The sequence below is a fragment of the Taeniopygia guttata genome, chromosome 4, assembly GCF_048771995.1.
Source record: "Taeniopygia guttata chromosome 4, bTaeGut7.mat, whole genome shotgun sequence".
Lineage (NCBI taxonomy): Eukaryota > Metazoa > Chordata > Aves > Passeriformes > Estrildidae > Taeniopygia > Taeniopygia guttata.
The window spans coordinates 62,083,632-62,110,109 of NC_133028.1; the positions used below are offsets into that span (position 1 = coordinate 62,083,632).

Sequence of the window (26,478 nt, forward strand, 5' to 3'; positions counted from 1 at the left end):
GATGGCAAGTGCCAAATACAACTTTTTAAAATCAAATGTGGGCATTTATCATTTTAAAATCAAATGTGGGCAAAAAAGATTCAGGTTTGAAATCATGGGACAAGAAAAGCTACAGAGAGATTAAGAACAGACCTAGAAATAAAAAAGGCTAATCCCAGAGCGATGACAGAGGGGAGGGCATTCTAGGAAGTATGCCCAGCCTGCTCTGAGGATTGCAGCAATCCCCAGCCAAGCACGATGTGATCTCTGCCCCAGTGCCCTGGAACATTGAGCACACTCGACAGCCCTCACAGCAGCCAGCTGAGAGCAGGGAGCAATTCCTGTGCCCTGGAGTCCATTAGCCTCCTGACAAGGCACGGCAGGGATTTGACTTACCTGCCTCAGTCCTCTGTTTGCTGAGGAGAAGGTGAAAGAAGACAACTTTCACATCCTCTTAAATATAAGACATCAGAAATTTTAAGTTGGTAAAAAGTTATGAATTCTTTTTACACCATAGCACATTATTTAATAGTATGCTGTCAAACTGAGATGTGACAAAATATATGCAACAAATACTTAGGTATACACTTGAATTTGCCTCAGTTACATCTGGCAAAGGACAAAATGAGCAATGCATTTTTGCCAGACAAGCAATTAGTGGAAAATTGTTTTAACAAAAGGAGTGCTTTACAGCTCAGACAATTACACTATTCAGTGTTGCTCTGAGCTGAGAAGAAAGAGCATTTCCCAATGTGCAGCCTCCAAAGCTATAAGAAATCTGCAGCAGTACAGCATTATCCTTCATTCACAGATGCTCAGCTCACTTGGTGTGCTGCTGTGCACACTGTGCCTTGATTTTCTTGCCTCTGTCCTGTTACTGTGGCCCCAGTTACGCATTCAGTCGAAATGTTTTTCAAGTTTATGCCAGGCAGCCTTTTCTGTGCCAGCAGTCCCATTGGCATGACTCTCCTGTTGCTCTTAGAGGGCTTTTAAGATGGAAGCTCTTGGAGTGGGGTAGACTCCCAGATACTGACACAGTGAATGTGTACAAGTAGCTGGGATAGATTCAAAAAAGAAGAATGAAAGTTTAAAAAATACTACAAAATTTTCTCATGTAGAAATACTTTGTTGAATACAAAAGTATTCAACATCTATTTAATTCATTTAATTTCATTTCAGTACATTTTCTTCTTGAAAGTGTGTGTCCTGGAAACAGATTGATTTCAGTACAACACATGGCAGAGTAAAGTTCAGGCTTTCCAGTGGGATTTGAAATCTGATAAGTGCTGTAAAGATGATGGTTTTCCACAATTGAAAATCAGGTATGTTGGCTTGGAGGGGAAGCTGGTGGTAATAAATGGATTGATGGTAGCAGACATCCTTTGTGCAGGTTTTAATCTGGCTTCAGTTTGTTATTTGTTCACTTTCACTTATATTATTCTGAAATCATGATCCTGAGAAGGGCTTGCCTGAACAAGAATGCAAGAATGTCCTACGTGGATTACTTAAACCAGCATATAACACTGCAGTGTTAAACTGTGCAGAAGGGTGTGTGGAAATATTTAGTCTGGTTTTGGCTGTGCTTTTTTGTGGGTTTTTTTTGTTTGTTTGTTTGGGGTTTTTTTTGTAGGTAATCACATCAACATTTGCTTTCAGCACAATGCTCTGTGGAAAAGATTGGTTGTCATCTTGGAATGAACACATACAGAATTTTTAGAGAGAAGCAGTGCTCAGTTCTGGTTTCCATGTGAAATAGAAATTAATAGAAAGTACGGAGTTTAAACAATGGGCTACATAGATTAGGCAGAACACAAGCTATGTGGATTTATAGAATTCCATTTGTATTGTTTTTCAATAGATAAATCAATAAGGCTGTAGAGAGTTTTATTATATGTAGATGTCTTTAATTATGATGATATGAGATATTTTATAATAGGATAAGGGAGAATGGCGGGGGTTTGATCTCAGCAGGAGACTGTCAGTATCTTGGGGCTGCAGAGTGATGTCTTCACATTGAAACGATGACTGCAATTAATTGTCATGTGTCGGGACTTCAGTCAGGTGCCTGAGACAATCCTTCCTCTCATCCTAACTTGGTTTCTGGCGTTTTTATTTATATTTTTCTTTCTCTGAAACACCCAAGATTACTTAGAGCTGTAGATCACTTAGTGAATTCCAAGCAAGGTGGGGGGTGGGACAGAGGCACCTCTCCACTGCTTTTCATGTCTTAATAAAATGTACACAGTGATATTGGGTGCCTGGACTATGATTTTTTTTCTGCAGGTCAGAGTGTCAGGCACCTTTAAAATGTTTAAATCCACTTTCCTAAGAAAGCAAGGTTCATATAATCATGTCAGTTTTTTTCCTCCAATAATCTCAGAAACCGTTGGCTAATTTTAGTGAAATGGCAGGAAAAATTATAGTGTTAAAGGCATTAATCTTTTGAGGCAACAAGGTTAATGCCATGGCAGAAGTTGTGTTCAGCAGTTAGAATTTGCTCTGTGAAACACACTGGGGAAAACACTGAGGAATACATACAACAGGTACACATCTAAAAATCCTTGGAATATCCAGGGAGCTACTCGTTTCTTCTTGGCTTTTATGCACTAGCTTTTTTGAGATTATCTTGGCATGTCTCAAGTAACTTCTAGTCTTTCCTGGCTTTCAGGTCTCATCTTTCCTGATCTATCAACAGCACTGCTAGACCTTCTTTTAAAGAACTGTCATTTTTGCTTTAGCTAGAAGACTTAGGTCACTGATCATTTCTGCAATGAGTAATTCACTGGCATGTGAAGGGGTCAGCCCTGATGGCCTGACATCGTCCTCAAGCTTTATTTACTTAATAAAGAAAAAGCTCTCCTATGCAGTTTATCCTGGCACTGCACCATTAGTTACACAGTGGAACTTTCTCATGAAGGTAACAAAACCAGTTCTTGGTGTAATGTCCATCTTGAGGTCCTGAAGTACAGTAAACATAAAATCTATCTTCCCAAAGAAGAATGAGGGAATGAGGTTTGGTTCTTGTTTGGCTTTTTTTCTGTTTTGTTTTGTTTAATGGAAAATGTTCTGTCATGTCTCAAAGGTTGTCATGCTTGAAAGGAAAATGTGCTACACTAAAAAGGCTTGGATCTATCAAGGCAAATTCCCTTATGAGAGCTGAAAACATCACTTAGTACCACATCTACAACTGAGAGGACAAAATCACTGTGAAAGTCATACAAGGTGCTGCTTTTGATCATCAAATGAAAACTAATCCGCTGAAGAGCTGTGGGGTTTATGTGCAAAACCAAAGTAAGAAGAAGCAGGTTCATATAAAGTCTTTGTCTTACTCACTGACTGCATTTCACTAGTCTTTTCAATCCAGTACCCTGTGGCTCTATTATATTTTAAACATACTTATTTTACTCATTAATCTTTGTTTCTGCAGCCAACTCTAATGGCAATTTTGGTTATTCAAATCCTTATTTAAATGTTTTTTATTGTCTTAGCAGCTCTTCGAATGCTATCAGTTATCTTTCTGGATTAAATTAATTTATTATTATTGCTTACTAGACTGATAACTTTTGAATCTTTCCAATTTCACAAAACACACTAAACTGATACAGAAAATCTAATTTCTCCATCTAGAAAATATAATTTTCTTTTTATCAAAGAACATGGGTGAGAAAATATTAGGTAATATGTTGAAAATTATCACTCAGCACATTAAATCAGATTATCTGTGAATCCTAGTATGCCTATCAAGCTGTTCAACCTTGGTTCCCAGACAAAACAGACCATTGACAATTTATTTACACATTATTTTCAAAATCTGTGCAATGAAATGTCATACCAAACATACCATAACTATTTTCAGGAGAAAAATCAATACAGCACACAGGCTGCGAAAGCAACTGATGTAATAGAGAAAAAGCATCACTACAAAAAATTTGGTAACAATTTTTAGTGAAACATATATGAAAAGTGCTGCATTTCTCCTTACTAATTAATAGGGACTCAAAGTGGAGCAACATTCAGAAAACAAATGTTTTCCTTTCTCAAGTGGAGCCTTGGGACTCTTTTGATATTAAATCCATGTAACAAAATCTTTGTGTTTCTCCAACACCACTGATTTTAGAAAGAATTCCATGGCATGAAAATTCATCTTTCTTTACTTAAAGGAGTAGATTAAGTATTTTTATTTTATGGATAGCCTCTTTTCCCAGCATGATTTCACCACAGATTTTCAGGAGTAGTTATAACTGGCCAGTACTCAAAAACTTCTTCTGGTGGCCTTCAAAGTAAGACAAGAATTGTCTAAATTAGGCTAATGATAGAGTTTGACAATCAATAAAAGAATAACAAAAAAAAAAAAATCTCCTTTCAATTTGTGATACATGTTTCAGGGTTTAGTATGTGTTTTCAGGATTTGAGTGTTTTCAGTTTCACCAGACATTTTCATGTAGAAACTAGGTTACAGAGGAAAGCAGTATTTCAGTGCAGATGTTGAAGGTACTGATAGTTTTGGATTGTCCCCAAGTCTGGTGAATATTCCAAAAATAAATACCCATTCCTGAAAAGCATTAAATCAAAGAGGGCAGCCCAAATCCTACACCAATGTACAGCCCATGCATGTATGGTACTGCCTCTGACACATGAGTAGCTGACAGCTGAAAAAGAAGTGTCACAAAAATAACTTCATTGGAAAAGAATAGCCTGCACAAACATTTCTGTGTGCCTGTCAGAAAGAAGAAAGGTCCACCAAAGATTCTATTCAGTTTGCTGTAGGTGTCAACAGAGGTCTGCTCTTCCCAACTATCTCAAGCACTCCTCATTCTGAAAAGGGATGGCTGAATTAGGTCTTGCCCTAATGCTTTTTCTGTGTAGGTGCCAGCAGGCCATCAAGCAAAGATTTTCAGTGAAGGCAAGCAAAGGTCAGTAATAATAATTAATCATAGAAATTGGTGAATTATTGTTCCCAGTTCTGCACAGTGTGTGCACCTTTTCTCCTGCAAAACATTAACTCCATGTGAAGTGGTGCCTCCAGGAACTCCTTTACAAGAACTGACATCTCAACGCATTCGGCTGTGCCATTATGCTGGCTCCACTGGTTTTCTATGTAGGTCACCATGGAATGCCTTACTGGCTCCATGGACACCTTCATGTCAGAAAGTTACAACGACTGCTTCAGTTAAAATTTTAATGGCGGAGGTAGGAGGTCAAAAGTTGATGCCATCCAAAAGAGAAGAGACTTGCCACAAATCATAGGAAAATGGTAGTAGGCTTTTAGCCATATATTGGAAGTAAAGTTTTTCCTAGAACTGGCTGACAGCGTGGACTGTCAGGATGTTGTCAGATTGCTGTTGCAGTTCCAGTAGTGTCTGCTTAGGTTGTAAATAAAGGCAGTGAAAAATAGCTCAAGCAAAGCTTTGGTCTTTTCTGAAGCCTAATATAACCAGCTGTCATATAAATTAATAAGCAGATTATTCTTATTGAGGTTTGGAGGTTTTTCATAGTATAAAAAGTCACAGTGTCAATATCAATTTTATATCTGATATATGACGTATTTTTAACTTTTCTCTTCTTAGATCTCTCTGCCATCTAAGTAGGAAAGCAATCTTGCAGTGATTCCAGTAAGGTCTTCAGGAGACTTGAATTGCAGCTCATATCACTGTAATTAAGACTCAGATTTGGGAATTTGCCTTTCACTTTATTCTACCTTTAGCTGGCAAATTAAGCAGTTGCTACATCTCATTTCTATGTTTGAGAGAATTTTCTGCAAGTACAATGAAGGGATCTCAGGTGCAGCTTCAGACTTATCCATCTTCCCACTGCTGGCAATGCAACTCTTGCAATGGAAACACCCCACCAGCTGAGGACCAAGAGGAACAGATACCAGGTATCTTTCAGAAAAGCTGCTCCTTGCCTTCTAAAATTGCAAGGAATAAATGAAGATATTTTCTTGCAAGGAGAATTGCAGAGGTGTTCCCAAGTCCTCCTGGATGGAATACTGTAGTTTACTTAGGAAAGGATATGACTGGTGTAGATTAAATATAAACTCCTTTAAAGAATTACTTGAGCAGGAGTTAGGCCATTCTTCTTGTGGGCTTCTGGGTGTGAAAATCCTGGAGTTTTCATGTCCTCAGTGCATCAAGGTTTTTACTTTTATAGAAAGTAAAGGAAAATGTAATTTGGAAAATTAGATAAGGTTTCTGATGGGCAGTTTTGGTACAGTATGTCTTACTGAGATCCATTACTTGTCATCCTGATTTAATGCTCTGAAAATAAGCTTATCTTTTTAAAGTAAATGCTAGGACAGAATTTTCTGGGGAAAATTCATAGCGTAGAAGATAAAGCACAGCAGGGCACTGAAGCTCACAGGAAGGAGTAATTTTGAGAAGAGGGAATAGGGAGGAAAGTGTAAGATTCTCAAGATCTGCACTAAAATGGTAAGAATTAAGATTATTAAGATTATTCTGGGGCCTAACACAATATCCTTTTAACCTTCCTTTTTAAAGAACCTCCTTAAATTTAATGAAAATAGTTTGTTTTTTTTTTCATAAAGCAGCTTAAACTTTCATTATAAAATGATTTTTCTACCATATACTACAGAAATACAGTTCAAAGCCACTAGTGTGAAAGGGCGTTACATTTAATGGTAAAACAGAAATGAGAAGAAACTGTTATTATTCAAGAAATGTTCTCTATTTCCCTCAGCAATCATATTTGGTATGTTCTAATTGTAGAGGACAACTCCAGGAAAAATATTTTCTTAAAATTGTTGCATAAGCTTGTGACCCTTGTCTTTATGACTGCCTATAGTCTCCTGAGGTTCTCACCAAATGGAAGAGATATTTTTATATTGGCAGGAACTCAGTTGAAAAAAGAAGGAAAAAAAAATCCATGCCCCAAGAAAATAGCTTCATGGGAAAATATATTAAACAGTGAAAGAACCAGGAAAATTAGAGCTAATTTAGATTGACAGTGTTTTCAAACATATCAGAACTGAGTGAAATTTTTAGGCAAAAATGTTGTGCTAGATCCCTAGAGGACATAACTAATCATATCCATTATCTTCCTCATGAGATAAAATCAATATTTTATTTTTAAAGGCAGTGGAAAAAGATGGAGTTCCAGATTCTCAGAGGCACAAAAGATGAGTGTAAGCAGGATAGAATGTCTGAGGCTGTGTAGGTCTCAATCCTACTTTCTTTATCTTGGGAAGTTGCAAAGGATAAAAATGGCCTACAAATAATTCAGATGATCTTGATCTAAGGCGTCTGGTTTCCATGAGGGTTTTTGTCATTCATTCAGAACAGTGAAATTACATTATTTCTGGAATGCTGTCACTCTTCTACTTGAAAGCCAGTACAGAATCATCACAGCCTTTGTTAGAAGTGGGATTTGCACAGTCAATGTATGATCTACAACAGTCTGCTCTTCAACATCAGATTCCTCTGTAATGTGATACCCCTCCCAACATCTAAGCAAGGAGGAGTCAAAGGACTCTGGGAGTTTGAGAAGTTTCACCCAGCACACCTTGTGAACCTAAAGACAGTGCAAAAAGAACTGCAGTTCCTGGGAGACAAATGGAGAGTCCTCTGGACACTGTGCTCTGCTTTCTCGATACCTGGGGAGCACAGGCGCTTCAATGAGTATTGGAGGAGAAAGAGATTTGGTTGATATTAGTCATCTGCCTGAAAACAGATTTCCTACTCTGGGGGTAAGAAAGTGAAAGACTACTGTACTGGACACATTCTTGATCCTCTCTGGTACAGGGTTTCTAAAGCTGGCATCAGGCTGCAAAGAATTGTCTTGCCTTTGAGTGATCTCATGTAATCCATGCAAACTTCTTCCTCTGAATATAGTTTACCTGCCCCTCAGCTGGGAGTTACTGCTTCTCCTCTGATCTGATACCTGACTAAAAAAAGCTGGGCTTGCCATTCACTCTCCTCTCTGATGTGGGGGCAAATCTTATATTTTAGCAGGGATCCAGTGAAAGAATTTGATCAGGAGCTCAGTCAAAGAGGCCTGTGGATGCAAGTCTGTGAACACTTCAGAGATCACATAGAAAAATGTTTACAGCAGCATTTGGCAACACCTCAGAGGAACAATTACTGTCTCATAAAAGAACGCAAGATTAATATCTTTTTCTACTAATGTATGTATGTTCCTTGCCATTTTCTTAGGGATGGAAGGCTGTGTCTCACTGTGTGTTTCAATTAAAAAAAAAAAAAAAAAAAAAAAAAAAAAAAAAAAGAGGAAATGCACAATTAAGGTAGTTTACAACTCACTTTTTTGGACTACTGATGTCTTGATATGCAGCTGCAGGCAGGTAAATACCATTATCACCAGAGAGAGACTACTGGTTTTGGGAGAATGGAAGCTAATTCAGGACCCTCCTGATCATATGTTAATGTGGGGAATTTTGTGTTGGGAGGGTTTTTTTTAAGCATCATCAGTGAAAATAATTTGTTAGAGACACAGAGGAATTTGAAGGATACTAGGAAAATAAATATTCTTATTTTTGTTATTTAAAATCTTGTAAGCAGTCTCCATAGAATATAAATGCAGTGCAAAAAAGTTCTGTTCTTATCTTATAAATACTAATGAGAATGAGTCCATTAATGTGTAATTGTGCCAAGGATTGTACTTATAAACTGTAGAGTGTATGAAGTACAAAATGGCAATTTCAATTCAATCACAGAATAACTAAAATGAGGCTATACTTTGAGTTGTCTATGGCAGAAAATGAAACGTTCAAATGAAGAAAATGAAACCCTTTCAGGGTTTTTTATGTTTGAGCAATTAAAACATATCATAATTCCACAGTATATGAGATCCAGTGAAAGGCTCATTGAAATAGATCAGACCACATCTACTACATCCCATTCATGATTTGACCAACCAAAACATGCCTTGAATTAAATAAAATGAAAAAATACTAAATACTAATCTTGATTTCATTTTAATAAATTCCAGTGACGGATGGTTCTCATATATATGTACTTTCATTTTCCCTGTAAAGCATTTGAAGTTCAGTTGCATAATGTAGTTTCATACATTGAAATATTGTAAATAAGTTTTAAAAAACAACCCAGAAGACCATTTTTTCCCAAAAATATTTTGGCAAAAAAATAGCAGCATTAAATGTATTTTTGACAAAATAAATTTTGTTTGGAAATTTGGACTAGATCTAAAGTTTCAAATGTCAGCTTGAAAAATTCTCTGAGACTATTAGTCTATGAAGCTTCAGTTGGTTCTTGTTCAGTTTATTGGGAAAAAATGTTGGAAGAAATTAAGTGATATCAATATGCATTCATTCACATGCTCTTCTTTGTCTGCAGTCATGTTTTAAATGTGATAAAGGATGAATGATGTCCATGATCTATCTGCTCTTTTTGTTACAAAGAATGGCAGTAGCTTCTGCTCAGAATCATATTCCGGGCAGTGAAAAAAAAAAAAAGGAATCTAGAGCTGTGCTGGAAATAGACACTTTGTCTGTGTTGTCCCATCTGCTTGAGATCCCAAGTGCTCCAAGGACAGGCCAAACTAACTTTTGAACATATTTCTCCTGCTGTAGCTAGGTTTTTTAGCTTCTCTCCTTAGAGAAATTTAAGTTGATTTATAGTATTTCGTCTTCACTTGATTGACCAATGACCTAATTTTTTATCATAATCTCTTTTTGCTGTGATAAACTTTGATTGCAAAATTCCCAAAAATGTACTTTAGCAGTCCTTCAACTTTATTCAAAGCACCACTCTTCTTTTTAAAATACTTCACTTCTTTCCAAAGCAGAAAGTGCAAGGGATAAAAGGGTTTTGACATGTAGAACTGAGCAAAATATATCCATTTACCTCCAATATGAGCTTTCTTACTTTCATAATTAGGAACATCTCACATGAAATTTTTTTGCCTGTTTTGCACCACCCTTCTAGGAGTACAACCCCAAGAAAACAAAAGGTAAATTTATATCCACAAGTAACTTCTGGGCTAAATTCTGAGCTGACTTGACATAGGCTGTCTGGTTAGGCATGGATATGGTTCCTGATGGGGTTTTCATATGGTTAAGGATGTTGTCAGTATAGGGTTAGTATTGACACCAGTAGCTACTGGCAAACACTGGCTGGAGACAGGAGAGACTGGAATGATCAAGATGCTCTGCCTAAACCTGGTGGTGTTAATGATACAATTTTCCAAGTCTGGGTGGATAGGTTAAACTTAGGTTCTGCAAGAGTCAGAGAGCTACATTTATGGTAATCTTTTTTGTTAGATTAACTGGGTTAAGGTTAATAAGAACAGCTCTTTCACACTGTCTTTCACACTTTAGCATTCTCAAAATAGTAGTGGACTGCTTGCTATACTTTGAGCAGATATTAAATTTTTATAATTCCCTTTTTGACATATTCTAGATGTGTCCTGAGGGCTTTCTGTGTCCCAAGGACTTCACATTTGGGAATATTTGAAGAAAAAGGAGTCATAATGCAATAAGTATTTTAGTTTTTATGTAGCTATGCATGTCTCTACATATTATAGAATAGTATCTGTGACCTTTATTTCTGTAAGGAACAGGCTTAATTAATGTGAATTACATATACAGACACACTATTGTATATTATAATGTGGGTGGGTTTATGTGCATTATAACATGTATGTAGTTACACACAGACACACACAATTAATATGCTTTATAGAATACTAAAACTATATTCTTTACAAGCTACTTACAAAACCCCAGACCAAGGCATGACAAAAGAATTAATTTCTTTTAGAACCCTTTTGTTTTTCTTCTGGATTGCAGAAAAGTATTTATTAAGAAAGCATAGTCTTTCAAACATACATTTTCATCAATTTATTTTATTTAGTGCTAGAGAAAAAGTAACACTTGTAGTAAAAGAACCAACAAACCCTAAAAATTGCTATCTGGGTCAACACAATTTTATAGGACTTCCACAGAAAAAAATTCTTTTTTTTTTTACAAAATGTCCTTTTAGAACTTGTTCTATGAACTTTTTTTGTTTTATTTTCTTTTAAAATGAAAGAAAGTGACTCTGTTGAAAATCATGGTAGCTGTATGCTTCAGGTGACAACATTTCATAAAAAGAGAGTATGATATATTTTGGTAGTTTGATTTTTGCTTTGACTCTAAGACTTTCTGGTGCTGCTTGTCTTGATGAGAAATCTTAGGTTATAACTTAAACAGTCCTCTAATTTTCTCACATTGCTTTTTCAAAAGGGATAAAATAAAGGGATTTTATGTTGAATTTGACTCAGCTGTGTTTGATGACATAAATGAGGTCAGAGGCTAAGCCTGACTTTGAAAGTGGGACCTTCTGAAGAATTCAGCTCTGGGCACATGAAAAGCAAAGCAGTGCAGCCTATTCACAAATTCAAAAGAGCCTCATTGCTCTTTTGAATTTTATGCTTTGATATGATGATTTGATATCAGTAAAATGGTCAAACATTTTAAAATAAAGAGAGCAATTGAGTTGAGAGATAAAATAGTGCAAATTGGAAAGTTTTCGTGTTTCACAAACTACTCAGTGCCACAGAGTGAGACTGGAATATTTTAATTACTCTTTAATGTGACTAAGCTGTGTGTAGGTATCAGGAGCAGGAAGTCAAAGGAAGAAAATTCATGCCTCAGTAATGATTTGGATCATCTGAGATAAATCAACATATGTAGAAAAACAAATCTGATTTAATAATGATGAAATTAATAGAAAATTTTACTTTTAAAAGTCTAAAGCTTACTACTTCATTCAGTTTAAGAAGTGAGAAGAGGAGCAAGCTTTTAATTAAATCATAACAGATGCTGACCTAGGCATTGAGGGAAATAAATGTTTCTGATTTGTACAGCATTTAAGGAGATACAAGCAGAACAAGAGATGAAGAGTGAAAAGCATGGGAATTCATGTATGCATTGGTGTTATTCCTCCTGGGATCACGAAGGTCATTGGTCCTGCTGACCATAAAGTCACATACTCAGGCCCAACTGCTCACATTGTTGTTTGGTTTTTTGTTCATAAAGAAAACAGAGATTTATGAAACTGGAGAAACAAAAATTTCCTTGGGGTGATTGTGAGCTTCAAGAAGTTTAACAGGATTGGAATCTGGCTGCAGCTGCAGTCTTAGCCATTTTCCTTTACACAGGAATTGATGAAATTCTGTGTACAAAAAATATCTGACCTTTCTCTATTTGCACTTCAAAAAAGAAGGCCTTTATTGGACCCGCAGTGCCGTTTTTATTACTAGAGGTAACAGAAAAGGGATAGAAAGTTTCTTTTTACAGATATATGTGCATTACTAAGACTAGCAGTGTTCCTTTTGGCCTGATTTTATCTCTTTAGGACAGGGATGCCTGGAAAGGGCTATTAACCTTTTCATGTTGGGTCCCTTCAAGTCTGCTAAACATGGAAGGCATGCAAAGCAGATGATAATGTTAAACAAGTTGTTTTAACCACAGCTCGCACGTCTTCATCACTGAATGTAAGCCAGAAGATACAGTAATTGTTCTGTATGGGAAATAACATTTTTACTAGTAGATATTTTTCTGAGGCTTGAAGTTTAGAGTTTGTTTGATTATCAAAATTCCTTCCTTTGTGTTAGTGATTTTAAATATCTCTTCATCAAATAAAATAATTTAGGTCGGATATGCAGTCATTTATCTGTAAACCCAGAAAGAGAATCACAGTAGTGGATGTCATTTATTCCGTACTCTTTGTAATTCTTACTGAGACTGCAATCTCCTCAGGACAGTCACTGTCTGCCTATTTTGTGTTTGTGCAATGCCCAGCAGAACATGCCTCTACTTTTTCTTGCCTTCTGAGTGCTGTCTCAACACAAAATAAGGAACATCATTATGATTCCATTGTATTTCCTTCTTGTAATCAGACCTGTCACAATTCAAAAAATAACACTGCCAAGACTCTTAGCTATAATATCAGAACTGACAGCAGCAAGAAGCACTATTTATTCTTAAAGCGAATCCCCTGATACAAGTAGAATTTAAGACCTTTGAGAGATCAGCTATGATTTATAATTTGTGTGGCTCTATGGCAGGTAGTGCGGTCTTCGAATAGAGGAGAGTAATGTCTAACATCTGTATCACTTAAGGTGAGTTAAATGAGTTGTGGGCATTTGTAGGTAATGAACAGTAAGTTCTAATACTGAAAATTAGAAGGTTATTGTGGAAACTTGGACACAGCTATGTTTGAATTTAGCCTATTAGCTCAAAATAGATCATCACCAAAAATCGTGAATTTTATATTTGTGAATATGCCTCCATAATTATAGAAGTAAGAGCAGCAATAACTACAGCACATAATACGTAATGCCTATTAAATAGGAGATTATTTCTTTGTTCAAGTATTCCTGTTGGTACTGGGCTGAGTCAAGTCATAGTAGTCTGAGTGGAAATCAAGGCTCAGACATATGTAGGCATTTGGAATTTGACTCCCCAGTTTCAAGATTAGTCTGCCCACCATATTCTCATTACTTGTTTTGTGATTTTTGTAATCAACCTCATAAATGCATGAAGTATATAGCATTTTAGATATTCAAAGTAATGTAGAGTCATTACTGCTAATTTTGTCCCTTTTACCCCCTGACAAAAAGAATAGTTTCTTATTTCTCACTGTCTTTTTTCCCCTTCAGAGAAGTGTTATGTTCAGTGATGAATATTGAGAATTTCCAGGCCTCTCAAACTAATGCCTGATTAACTCCTGCTTTAGATTTGATGAGATTTTTCTCTGCATGTCCTGAAACTGTGCTTGGACAGACTGTGGAATGGCAGATTATGAAGCAGAGCTTTAAGTGCCAGAGACAGGAGGGCAAGACTCAAGATATGAACAGGTGGGAAACAAGGTCTGGGAGAATTAGGAGCCAACATGTTTTACCTAGACATCCTCCTATGTTTGGGGTGAATCAGCTGAAGACTGACAGGGCAGAAACTGAGGGACAGGCTGGATTCACCTGGAGCTCTCTGCAGCCCTGATGAGTATGACAACTCTCCGTATGTGTCCTAGGTGAACTCTCTAAGATATAATGTTCTAAAAATAACAGCACTTGTATTCATGCTTGCCTTCAAGGCCTGAAATGTGATACAGCTGTTCTCAAATTTCCATGCTCTACTGCTTCAGTAGTCAGCCTCTTCCAAGTTAAATTGAAGACAGTTAACAGATTCAGGATGCAAACAGCATCTTGTATATACACACAGCTTTCCCAAGTCAGGGCATGTCACACTTTTCTGTATGAGTGTGAGTCTGTAGGTGCTGGAAACTGCATGTTTTTATTGTGCCTGAGGTGACAAAGGTTGCCATGGACTGAACAATTCGTCCTTACCCCATCTGCTGCTGCTCATGTGAGGATGAGGAAGGGAATGGCAGCCCATATAAATAGCCCAAACCCAAAGCAGATATTGTCCCACCAACAGATCTGCCTCAGCTCTGCCAGGTAAAGCTTAATTCTCTAACATCCACCGATCTTTGGGTTCTGCTTCTGGTGCTTGTCTTCAACCCACATTTTCAGGAGTTTCTCTTTGCCCTTCCTTTATTAGGGAAGCTGCTGGGAAGAAAAGCAGGTTGATCAGAGGCAAGGAATAGGAGATGGATGTTAAGATGCCATTGGCAGTGGGGAGGAGGGAGGAAGGAGGAGTACACTGTCTAGGATGAGTTGTGAGGTATGGGATGAGGTGGAGAGAAACCATGTCAGAAGAGGGACAGGATGGAGGAGGGGAAAATAAAAAATCACTGTTCCTCACTCTACCTTTCAAGGTGTCTTTCAGAAACAAAACTAAAGCTTCCATTTTTTTCATGGACAGCTTGCTCCCAGGCCTTCTCACTTAAATCTGCTGTAATACTCTTTCAACTTCTACCAGCCTTTTCCCTCCCCCAGCTCCCGATGCCATGTCTTCCAACCCTGAAATACATGAATCTTTTTCTGCTTCAAGACAGCAACATTCAATTTTATTTTCATTGCTATATAGCTTCTAGTCTTCTGTTCTATAAGGTAGTCCAATAGTGTGGAATCATCTTGTTTGTGTGATTGATAGGAAATTATTAAGATCTTATTGAAAGTAACTAATTGACATACCTTTAAGACTGAACAAATTCTAAATAGGCATCTTGAAAAAATAATGCTTCACAAAGATGCCATTCCTTCAAAATTCTTTAAATCAGAGTTCAGGTAAATAGAATACTAGTGAAGGGTACGGACTTTTCTTGTTTGCTCAACAAGTCTTTGCTGAACAATAAACATATTTCTATCAGAGCATGACTGGGAAGTAATCCTATAATAAAATGCACTCAAGTATTTTCAACTACTAGTTCAAAAGGAAGTACTTGATAAAAGGGAGCAGTGTCAAGTGTGGTCTGAGAGGAAACTCTTTCCAGTGCCTAACTAGAGGAGCATATGCCAAGGTAAAATATTCCACTATCAGGTATAAAGTATTAGCTGTTGGTTTGTTGCATTATAGTAATGAACTGTATTGAAATTACAGGTCAGTCTGTCTGATTTCTGTGCTGTGTTTCAGTCCACAGTAAGCTGTGCTGTCTGTGTGTTTCCATTTTGTTTAATTGTCTATAGTGTTGTTAAGTACCTAAGAGAGCCAAGGAGCTTTGGCTGAATCTGGAAAGAGTACACTAAGCAATTCAATGCCAAACTTCTAATCTATCATTACATTTAAAATGTTGCTGTTTTTTATGAAAATATTAATCCATGAGTGATAATTAAAATCTCAAATTCTTTATTACAGCTTTCATTGACCAACAAGCAGATGTGTAGTGTTGTTAAAATGCATAGAATACAATACAAAAAAAGCTAATTGTCTTTAAAATCATAAGACTGAGAATCCAGATCTTATTTATACACACTCCCACTATCATATCCACTGTCATAAGTACTACTGGCATAGTGTTCTCAGTCAGCTAAGTTAAAAGACCATAATGAATCAGAATGCTATTTCTAGGATGCTATAGGAATCAGGGCAACTAATATGTCCTGCACAAGGAGATTGATTTCCTGGTGATCACCACAGAACAAAACCATGACACCATCCATAAGCAGCTCTAATTATTATTATCAATTATTCTACAGTTAAAGAAAACTCATATTCAAAAGCCAACTGGACGTTGTTGTGGCCAGCCTCCTCTAGATGACTCTTCTTGGCCAGACTGGTTGTACCAGATGATCTTTAGAAGTCCCTTCAGTCTCAATCATCTGGTGATTTCTAAACCAAAGCTTATGAAGCCTTTACCTAAATGGAATTCCAGGACAAGTGTTTGATATGCTTGGACACTAACAGACAAATATTTCATGGCATTTCCAAATTCTTTAGTGACGGTTTAAATCTTCCCTGTGCAATCCCATGACTGTTAACCAATTCCTTTGCATACTTTAATAGACAGATAGTATCTTTACATGCTTCTCTATATAAAAAAAAAAAAAAAAAAAAAAAGAAGAAAAAAAGAAAAAAAAACAGTTTCAGGACTGTGCCTTACTTACACTGCAGAACTATAAGACTTGCATGTTGATAAAGAACTCTTTCAACTATGTTATCTACCCATTACAAAAACCCTTCTCATATCTATTTTTATTAAATTGAATTGAAATTTGCTAGAGAAATATAGGTATAAAGTTTTTTCATTATCTTAAATGAGTTTTATTAAGAACTTTGATCCTGCAAAAATCCAGTCGAGAAATGGAGTTTCTTAAGTTACTCCTCCTACTAAGTGCAGCACTACAAACACTTTTGGGTGTTCATGACCCACCATCAGGTATATGCCAAAAATGAAATTGTAGGAAAGGACAAAGTGTATGAGCACTGAAAACACAAGGGTTATTTTCAGTCTTTCATTTACAGCTGTCAGTTCAGGTATAATTTTGATCCCTTTGTGGAAATTGTCCATTTACCCCCAACAATGTAAGTCTCTCCGAATCAACCAGGCACTCACGAGCTGTCTACTTTGCAAGCTTACTAAAAAATATGTTCTTGAAAGAGAGATTTTTATTACTCATTCTTTCATCCTATTGCTATAACAACAGCCCAGTCTGTCATGCCTTCTTTTTTTGTTTCTGGTTTTGTTACTGCTACTTTTTTTCCTTTTTTCCTTTTATTTATAGACAGATGATGCTGTGGAGCCAGGGACAGGCAAAATGACTCGTATGATTTCAGAAGGCAAAGGAATGTTTATTCAAAAGCACCTTTCTCTTTTCTAGAGAACATCATGAACATTAATTCTATTGGTCTTAAAGTAAAAGCATTTCACCTGAGTGGTACACTGGACTTAGGTCAGTGTGGTAGAACATATCTATAAACAATATGAATGGAAAACAAGATAATAAATTGTTTACATTCTTCTCAGACTTTTCCCCAGGCTTAGCCTGGCAGAAATTTTTTCTCTTTTTCTCTGTGACTGAACTGAGAATATCCACATAGAGATTCTCTAATAAGTGTATTATGGGTATCTAAGGTTTAAAGAGAGATACTGTTATGATTTAGGCTAATGGTTATAGTTTATCATCTGCTGTCTGTTCCACAAAAGTTGCACAATTGCATGTGTTTCAAGAAGGTTTTTTAAATAAACCTGGTGTTACTTGAACACTTTCAAGAAGATGTTATAAAGTTCACTGAATTAGACTTATCTAAATTCTATTTACTGCAATTATTACTGTAACATATCCCATTTAATTTCTTAGAAGTTATTTGGGAAATCGACCAACATGTGAAGGACCAGAATGTGGTAAAGATTTTCCATCTCGTGTTTTTTTAACTGTTCTAGTGAAATACTAAGCAGTAATGTGCAGCTTAAGCCTCCAATAAGCCTCTTGAGAGCTCAGAATAATCTTTCAGAGTAGGTTTCCTTTTGATGGTCAGAAGGCATTCACAGTTAAAACTCATTTGTGTTTTCTGCTGTGGCAGTGTAATGGCTGGAGGAAAGGGCTGCACTCATTTGTTAATTTACTGTGGCTTTGATAACTGACCCTCTCTGGAACTGCACATTTCTATAAATGGGAGCACAGGAGAACCCACATCCAGTTTGTTAACCTGATTGCAAAACTTACAGAGTACTCCTGGCCATGTGGTTTGGAAAGCTGTTACTCGAAAGTGTGCTTTGTCTGCATGGAACTGCTGCATCGCTTAATTGGTATTTTCCCTTTAGATACTTGGTTGAAAAGTTCAGTTTGTCACAGTTAATCTTTAATTCACATTAACTCCAAAATATGCTCAGTGCCCTGAAAATGCTGAGTACTACACGTTGAGGATGGAATAATAAATTGAGAGGTCATTTTTATGCAGTGAAGTGTGATTAGGGATCTCTGCAATTTGCAGACCTCTGAGCTCAGACACCAAAGGAAAACAGCTCTGTACTTACAGTGCACAGAATGGGTACTTGTGGGTTGATCTCTGGGCCAAACTCATCCCCATATTTTCACTCACTCCCCTCCTCAGCAGGAGGACTTCCAAAAGTGTTTGCCTGCAAGACAGGTGGGTGGCTGGAGAGCTAGTTAGATATTTTCAGTAGCAATGGATAAGACATGCTCAGGGGTTCTTTGTTGTTTGATTACAGTTCACCACTGGCAAGAACATGTACTATGTACAGTATCTGCTTTCTGCCATTTAACATTGGATATGTTACACCTCAGCAATTCTATGTTTAAAGAAGGGCTGGTAGGATAAGTAGAGAAATTACATATTTATGTCAGCAGGCGTAGAAAGAAGATTACTGATTTTGACCCTTATAAATATTTTTGAGATTAAATAGCAAGGGAAAATGAACTAATTTAATTAGAGAAAGTATTGGTTGTCCCTTCTTTTGAGACTGGGATCAAAAAGCTGGCCATGATGGAGTTTACCACTTTGCTGTATCAGGAACATCCTTTTAGCTCTAAGTTGTATCTCAGTCTGAAATGTAACCCTTACAGCATAAATGTTGCTACCAGTGACTCATCTCAGTTATCTTTCTCATTTTCTTTTCTTTTTACTTTCATAAAATTCTTTCAAATTCCTGAAAAGAAGGCATCTAAACAATATAACATTGATAGCTGTCCACAGCAAGGTTGGTGATGCACACACTTCTCTAAATTCTGCTTCTCATCCCAAGGAATTGTCATCTCATTGCTCCACAACTTCCTTGTTCTAAGGATACTGCCATTCTCACAACCCAGATGAAATGCTGTGTCCTGGAGGCATCATCTAACCCTAAAAGAGTAAACAGATGCTTTAAGGGTTTTTTTTTTTTAAAAGCCTAATGCCTACCTCAAAGAAATGCTGGAAGGGAGACTATGAGGAAGGTAATAAGACAAAAAATTTAGTAACATATACAAAGCTAAAATTAAATTATAATCATCTGACTCATGTTCAAATAATCTATTTTCCTTATCAATTTTAAAAAAATTTCTTGTTAATCTTTATTTAAGTCTCTACCCTTAGCAAGGGTATTGTAGGGCTTCTTCCCAGAAATGTATTGAATTTCTAACTGCAATTATAAAAATTCAGACTTATGTTTTATAGTCATGTTCCCCTGTTAGAATATATTCTGAAAAAGTTTTGAGTATGTTTATATGGAGTAAAAAAGGAATTAAATCTCCTTTGATTCTAAAAGCACTTGTATTATTTTGGACAACTCAAATTTGTGATTTTAATAAAAAGCACTTTCAGCTCTTTCATCAAGGAAAGATACAAGAAATTTCAAGCACAAGATGGGTTTTCTCATTATATTTGCAAAACGAAAATGAATTTTTACAATTCATTGTATAAGTATTGCCAAAGGTACATATCAGATAGTATTTGAGTCATCTTGGAAAAAAACCACAAACACTTGTATTGAAAGGAGATTGAGTCTTACATTTACACAAGGAATGGAAAATTCTTAATCCAAAATTCTTTATAGCCAAGTTTTTTACCATTGAGCCAATTTCTCTGGACTTATTCTAAGTTGCCTTTTTTTGTTCGTTTGACAATAGTGAAAGTTGAAAACTCCAGTAATCCTTTTTGGAGTACAGAATAAAAACCACTTTAAATATACCTCAAGTACTGAGAAAGTTTGAGAACATAATCTATGTACTCTTTACATGTGCTAGTATGCCACAAGGTATTTTCCTAGGAATTGCAAAAAAATGCAAATTACTTCACGACATGATTTTTGACAAATAGTTTTTATTCTCTTTTTACAATAACATCAGTAGACTGAAAATAAAGCATCAGCTTAAGAAGTTGCTTCAGACACTGTTTCTGAAGATGCAGTAAGTTTCTGGTAGAAAATATTTTCAAGTAAAAAAAATAATTTGCAGCTCTGCTTACAAACCAGAAAACAGCCAATAACGATCTTAAGCAGGATTACATTTCTGAGCTCTCCTGAAATATTTTTTTTGTCACAACTGTGAGTGAATAGTTTGAAATAAACACCTTTTCTTTGCAGAAATGTTGTCCAGCTGCAGTGTTCAAGTTAGAAGTTACAATGTACCCCCGTGTGATGACTATTGTGCAGTGTAACTCCCTTAAAGAGAAGAGGGCTGTAGAAGGAAGCTTTTTAGCATGATTTACCATACAATGTTTTTTACCATGAAACAAGAAAGTAGGAAGGGTAAAGGCAGATCTTGTTTTCTGCCATTAAAAATAAAGTATTCCCAGCATGGGTTGGCATTGTAAACAGTGAATGTGTTACTTAATTCTTATTTCGTTCTTCTCAGAACTTTGAGATTTGCTAGTCTCAGCATTCATGGGCATTATATGCAGCTAAGAAAACAGCTGAGTGTTATTCTTCCTCAGTTTCCCAGGGTTTGGATGATTGATGTGGTTAGAGTACCTCAGGTGTCAGAGATTATCATTGCTGAGATGGTTTGCACTTGAAATGAACTTTTTAGCTCCTCAGGGCAAAATGGTGCTCTTTTGTATGGTTTCAACGTACAGTACTCCTTGAGCTGGTCATGGTTTGCAGGCTTGGAAGATGTAGGTAACAGCTTAGTGAGAGAAGTCACACATATCTGAGTGTTAAATTCCAAATATTGTCAACTTTAATATTTAGTGGTTAGAATAACTTTAAGGACCAGAGGGAAAAATAATGCTTTCTTTGCCTTCATCCTTTCCTTGTGACTCCTTATAGCATATTTGTCAGGAATGCTTTTATTTTTGTCCTGTCCCTTTATGTCAATGCATCTTAAAATAACTCCTTGCTTTCTGGGACTAAATGCAGACTCATAAATTCTTGTGGCCAAGCCCAAATAGGCTGTGCTGTGCCTGTTGTCCTTCCCACTCTTTATTTTTATTTGTATAGGTATAAAGGCCTATGATAAAGTCCAGAAAACAACAACTTTTTGAAATTTTTATTTTAAGGCAGCTTTCCTAGAAAAAGTTATTTGTATAACCACCTTGTTCCATGATAGTCTTACAGCTATCACCACACTATGTGGCTGGTAATGGGACTGCAAAGAGACAGAAATTATGGCATCTCAAGAACTGTTTCCAAAGAGCCACTGGCTGCTGGTGGTGGTGACCTTTCCTTTGCATTGAGGAGGACAACAAATCATTTCCATAGTTTGGCTTGCTGTCAGTCACCAGATATCTGAGACCCTACACAAGCCCCTGACACAATTGATGCCTGCTTCTTGGAAGTTTTTCTTCTTTAGATTCCTTCACCAATGCTAAAATATGTCACAGATTATCCAGAATTATTCATGCTTTCAGAAGGTCATTATGGGGAAAAAAGGGGACATAAAACTGACAAAAAAACCCCTTTAGGTCTTTAACCAATGCTTGACATCTGCATCTTATCTGTTATAGCTGGAGAACTTAAGATGTAAAAACAACTTCAGAAATTCAATGAATTTTGTCTAAGTTGTCCCAAGTACATCTTCATAGTTTATTAGTGGTATAAAATGCTGAAGGATGAAGAAAAGAATTTATGTGATGCGATAAAACTGCAGTACAGCTAAGGGATTTTGGTTAAGTTAACTTATCCAAATGACTGATATCTACTGCTAGGAAGATTGTCTGGGGTAAAATAAAGCCTGGTCACTGGCCTGCAGTTGGAAGCATAAGAGGCAGAAATGCTCAGTCAAAACTTTAAAAAGTCAAATGGTTCGTGAAAGCAGGAATCTTCTTACAGAAAAAAGTTGCAGGAATCAGAATGAACTAATCTTCTTTGAATTAGTTACAAAGGAAACATAATCTCTCATTTGATATCTTCAACTAAAAAAAGAAAGAAAAGATTCTTGGAAAACAGGATGTAAAAAGACACAATTAAGGCTAATGAGGAGAAGAAATTCCCAGTTGTCATCATGGACTATGATAAACACCTGCTATTCACTATCACTGCCTCAGAGGATTGGGGAGTTCCAATCCTGCTGATTGATAAACTCATCTGAATGCCTTGAGATTCACCAAAACAAAGGTTTGGCTTCTCAGTACTCTATTGAAAAATAGTAGATTCTTTCAATCAGAAGAAATATTAGGGTTTTTTTTTCTTTTCTTGATAGAGAAAATTTTCACTCATTGGGAAACCAGTGGCTCAAATGAACCCCAAACTGGGATTATTAATATGCCCTGCATTACTGCAGGACTACAGATTTCCAGTTAGCTGCAGGATGTATGTGACTCTTAGAAGAGCTAGGAAAGACAAGTTTCAAGAGAATGATTTTTCAGTTTTAGCTGTGGCACAGGTACATTGTTTCAATTAATGTTATCATCGTTTGTGTTGTATTCCAGTTACATAAGTATATTTTAAATTTCTCTCAAATTCTCTTTTGTCAGTTTATCGAGGTCTGTCATGTGTGGTAGAGCAGCCATTAAGATTCTGTAAGGATTACTGACCTGCAATATTTCATCTTGAAAAGCTGAATACAGTTGCTTCCTCCTGAAAGGCATTAAATAAACAAAGCCACAACTGATGTCTTCTGTTCACCTCACAACAAAATACTGTCTAATGAAGGTTCTTTCAGCAGTGCTGTCAATGTATTTTAAAATTTTATTTCAATAAAGCATCTTTACATAGGAGAAGTTAGTTGCAGGTCTTTGTTTTCCTTTACTAAAACTTGTAAAAACAGTTCATTAGAAACAGTTCTGTATATAGTGAAGTGGAAAGCCCTGAGGAGTATTGAATTCCACTACGAAAAGGAAAAAAGGGGAAACGTTTGTATGGTTAAGGACTCAGAAGGAAGAAAACCAGTATAAGATACTAATTTGTATGTTAAATTTAAGTATGTTTAAATATGTTGAATTTTTTAGCCTTTGGTATTTCTTTTTGGTAAGGGGACTTCCAGGAGCTCCACTGCACCGAGATAGAAATTATGGCTTCTCAATAACTGTTTCCAAAGAGGCACTGGCTCTTTTTTACCATTTCCAGAATTTTAACCATTCCTAGAATTTACAATTTCTGGAAAATTCCCAGAAAACCCCCTTATTTCTTTTCATGTTCTAACTTCATTCATTTTTCTCCTGTATGTTTTTTAACTTTTAAAAGTTGCTTATATCATGACACAGATAGGTCAGTTATCTCAGCAGACTTTTCATTCTTTATTGTACTGCTTTATCTTTCCCTCCATTTTTACAAAGCCAATTGATTCCTGGTTGGCTTGACTTGGTCAACCACATTTAAAAATATAAGAAAATACCATATTCAATAAGCATGTGGAAGAGGGTAAGGTTATGAAACATATTTATTTCCTTTTGTCTTTATTTAAGTTGTTTATTGGCTTAATTAAGCCTTTTGATAAACAGAGGTGAATTCTCCAACATTGTTTGAGGGAAAATAGTTGGAAGGAGACAGTTTCAAGGTGTTGATTTGAACTTTTTGTTTAAAAAATGCTTAGGTTGCTCATCTATGACTTTCTTTTCCTCCCTACGTGATTGAGAGTAAAATTCCATAGAATTTATATGAGCAAAGTTTTTTCCTTCTCTGCCTCTAGAGAAGATATAATCCTTTAGACATTACAGAATGTCACTTGTAAGTATGGCTCAGTGTCATCTTGATCAGTCTCTTGATGCTGTACAGAAATTTCTGCTCTATCCATGGAGAATACCTGTTGATATCTCTATACATGTCTATATATATATATATATATATATATATATATATATATATATAAATGTGGTGGTTTTCCCTGCCCTCAAATTTTCATTGTCTTTCTGAGCTTTTGCCCCATGGAGCTGCAATGTGTCTTAAAGTACATTTCTTTGTTATTATTTTGCTCACATAGTCATATGAACAAGTTGGATAATCTGAAATTGCTGTTGATCCCCCAACTATCTCACTGCAGGCAAAGAATTCCCTCTTTTATATTTTCCTCAAAACAGTGAAGGTGCTAACAAGAAAGGTATCTCCAGTTCAGAATTTAAAATATCTGTGAAATCATCTGAACAGTGCCTGATCAACAGGTGCTCAAACATTTGAGAGCCACTAGAGGCAACATTCTATGGATGAAGAAGTCATATTTATCTTCAGGGTCCAATAAAACATCAAGAAGGCAAAGGATGTCAGACATCATCTGTATTAGTGCTACTTGCATTATCCTGTTAGTATATAGACTATGAAATGTGGATACTAAGTACTAGGAATGTAAAGGAAAAGTAGATTTTAAATTATTGCAATGTCATGAAAATAGAAGTAAGTAGTGCAAAACTTTGATGGAAGAGCCTTTTTCTTCTCTTCTGGTGTCAAAAGGTAGTTATTGTTCTTCCTGTACATAGAAACACTCTAGTGAGTTGCCTTAGTCCCCTTAACTGACAAGGATTCATTGGAGAAAATACAGTATTAATATTTCCTTAATATTTGCCAACAGCAGTGGAAAATATTACCTAGTAAATGCCACACAAATAACTCAGCCTGGTGTAGAAGAAATACCTTCTTCAACCTGGGGATGTTTACTTCAAAAATAGCCATTCTGAATCATTTTCTACTGTTCTGCCTGCAGGACTAACGAGTCAGGTCAGATGTGTCCATGTTTTAGTCATATTGAAACTTTTCCTCTGCCTCTGGAATACACATTGATTTCTTAACTTAAAAAAAAAAAAAAAAAAACAAAAAACCACAACCCCGCCCCCCCCCCAAAAAAAAAAAAAGCCAAAATACCCACACACAACCAAAAAACACAAACAAACCAACCAAATAACAAGCTGGCCTTAATTTAGTCCATCCTTTTATACCACCTAGATAAACTAGTTGGTATAAACTGGATAATCTAGATAATTTACTATAACAATTCCATTCAGGATGTAGTAAAGCTTTCAGATGGCTGCTTAGCTCTCAGGAAAAATTAAGCCCTAACAGAAATGCTGGAGATCCAGATTAGCAAATGGCCTATTTTCATCCAGAATATGCACCTGGACCAGGTGGAAGTAAACTGAAATAAAAGGGATATGGCCAGTGTCCAACAGAAAATGGCTAACAGAGTGAGTGGTCAAGTGGTCACAGACTTAGCAATAGTCTTTGGAAAGACAAATTCACAGTGTTTAACATACTTGCCACTGGTAAATGAATTAATGAAAAGCAAAATAAAATCAGGAAATTTATTTTCAAAATTATCAAGATAAAGAAAATTCTGAGCAAAGCAGCTCTTTTATTCTCCCATCATCAGTATACTGCCTCCCTCTCAAAGCCAGAAATAAGGAAAGTCCATTTATCTCTTTGACTAAAGACCAAAGTTGTAACTTGGTGTTACCTTTCCTGTACACATGACATTAGGTAAGAAAAAATCATACGCAGTGCATACCACTGAATTAAGGAAAAATTTAAACTGTAGGACCATTTTATTTCATGCAAACTATGTAATAAACACTTCTGGTTTTGATGTTTTATGTTGGCAAATAATTTATTTATTTTTTGTGATATTTCTGCCAGCGATTAATGCTGATATCAATGTGCTTATGAATTTACCAACCTGTTTGTCTACAAGTTCCCCGGAAGATGACCTCCCACATGCTCATATTTATGTTCTTCCTCTTGCAGTTTACTGGAGATTCCATCTCCTCAGAGTGCTAAAGACTGACTGTTGGGAGCATCCCAACAATAAAAGAGAAGCAGGCAGTGTGTTTGTTGCCGTAATGAGATTGAAATTTTCTTCCCGGTAAGTGGACAGCTGAATGACTCAGCCATTTATCAGTTGAAGATAGAGGAATGGAGGTGCCTGGAGAAAATAAGTACTTATTATGGATGGCAGCTGGTATGACATGAATATGAATCAAGGGGAAAGCAGTTAGTTTAGAAAGAGCCCAAAGGAGACTGGACAGCGTTACAGAAATACCAGAGGACAGGTGACTGCATTGAGTCTTAGAAATGTAGTTATGATTTCCAATAACTGGTCAAAAGTGATTTGTATCTTTAAAGTTCTTTTCCAAAAGGAGAATAAAGTTACAAACCCTACTTCACAGGAAAGATTTCTACCTAATTCATAGAATTTTTTTTTTTTTTTAAGAGTGTGAGAGACTTGCTCACCTCCTTTATTCAGAGAATTAAATTAACACTGCTTTGGTTGACATCTCAGTTGAAATCTTTGGTAATCAATAAAGGAGTTGTAGTCATTCCA

The 26,478-nt window shown here is 36.3% G+C and overlaps 1 long non-coding RNA gene across 1 annotated transcript; it reads left to right on the forward strand.

Moving 5' to 3' along the window:
* The first annotated feature begins 838 nt into the window (after positions 1-838).
* On the forward strand, positions 839-26,327 carry LOC140684001 (uncharacterized). The gene is made up of 2 exons (XR_012055775.1): positions 839-1,301; positions 25,902-26,327. It is a non-coding gene; the product is annotated as an uncharacterized lncRNA (long non-coding RNA).
* The last annotated feature ends 151 nt before the right edge of the window (positions 26,328-26,478 follow it).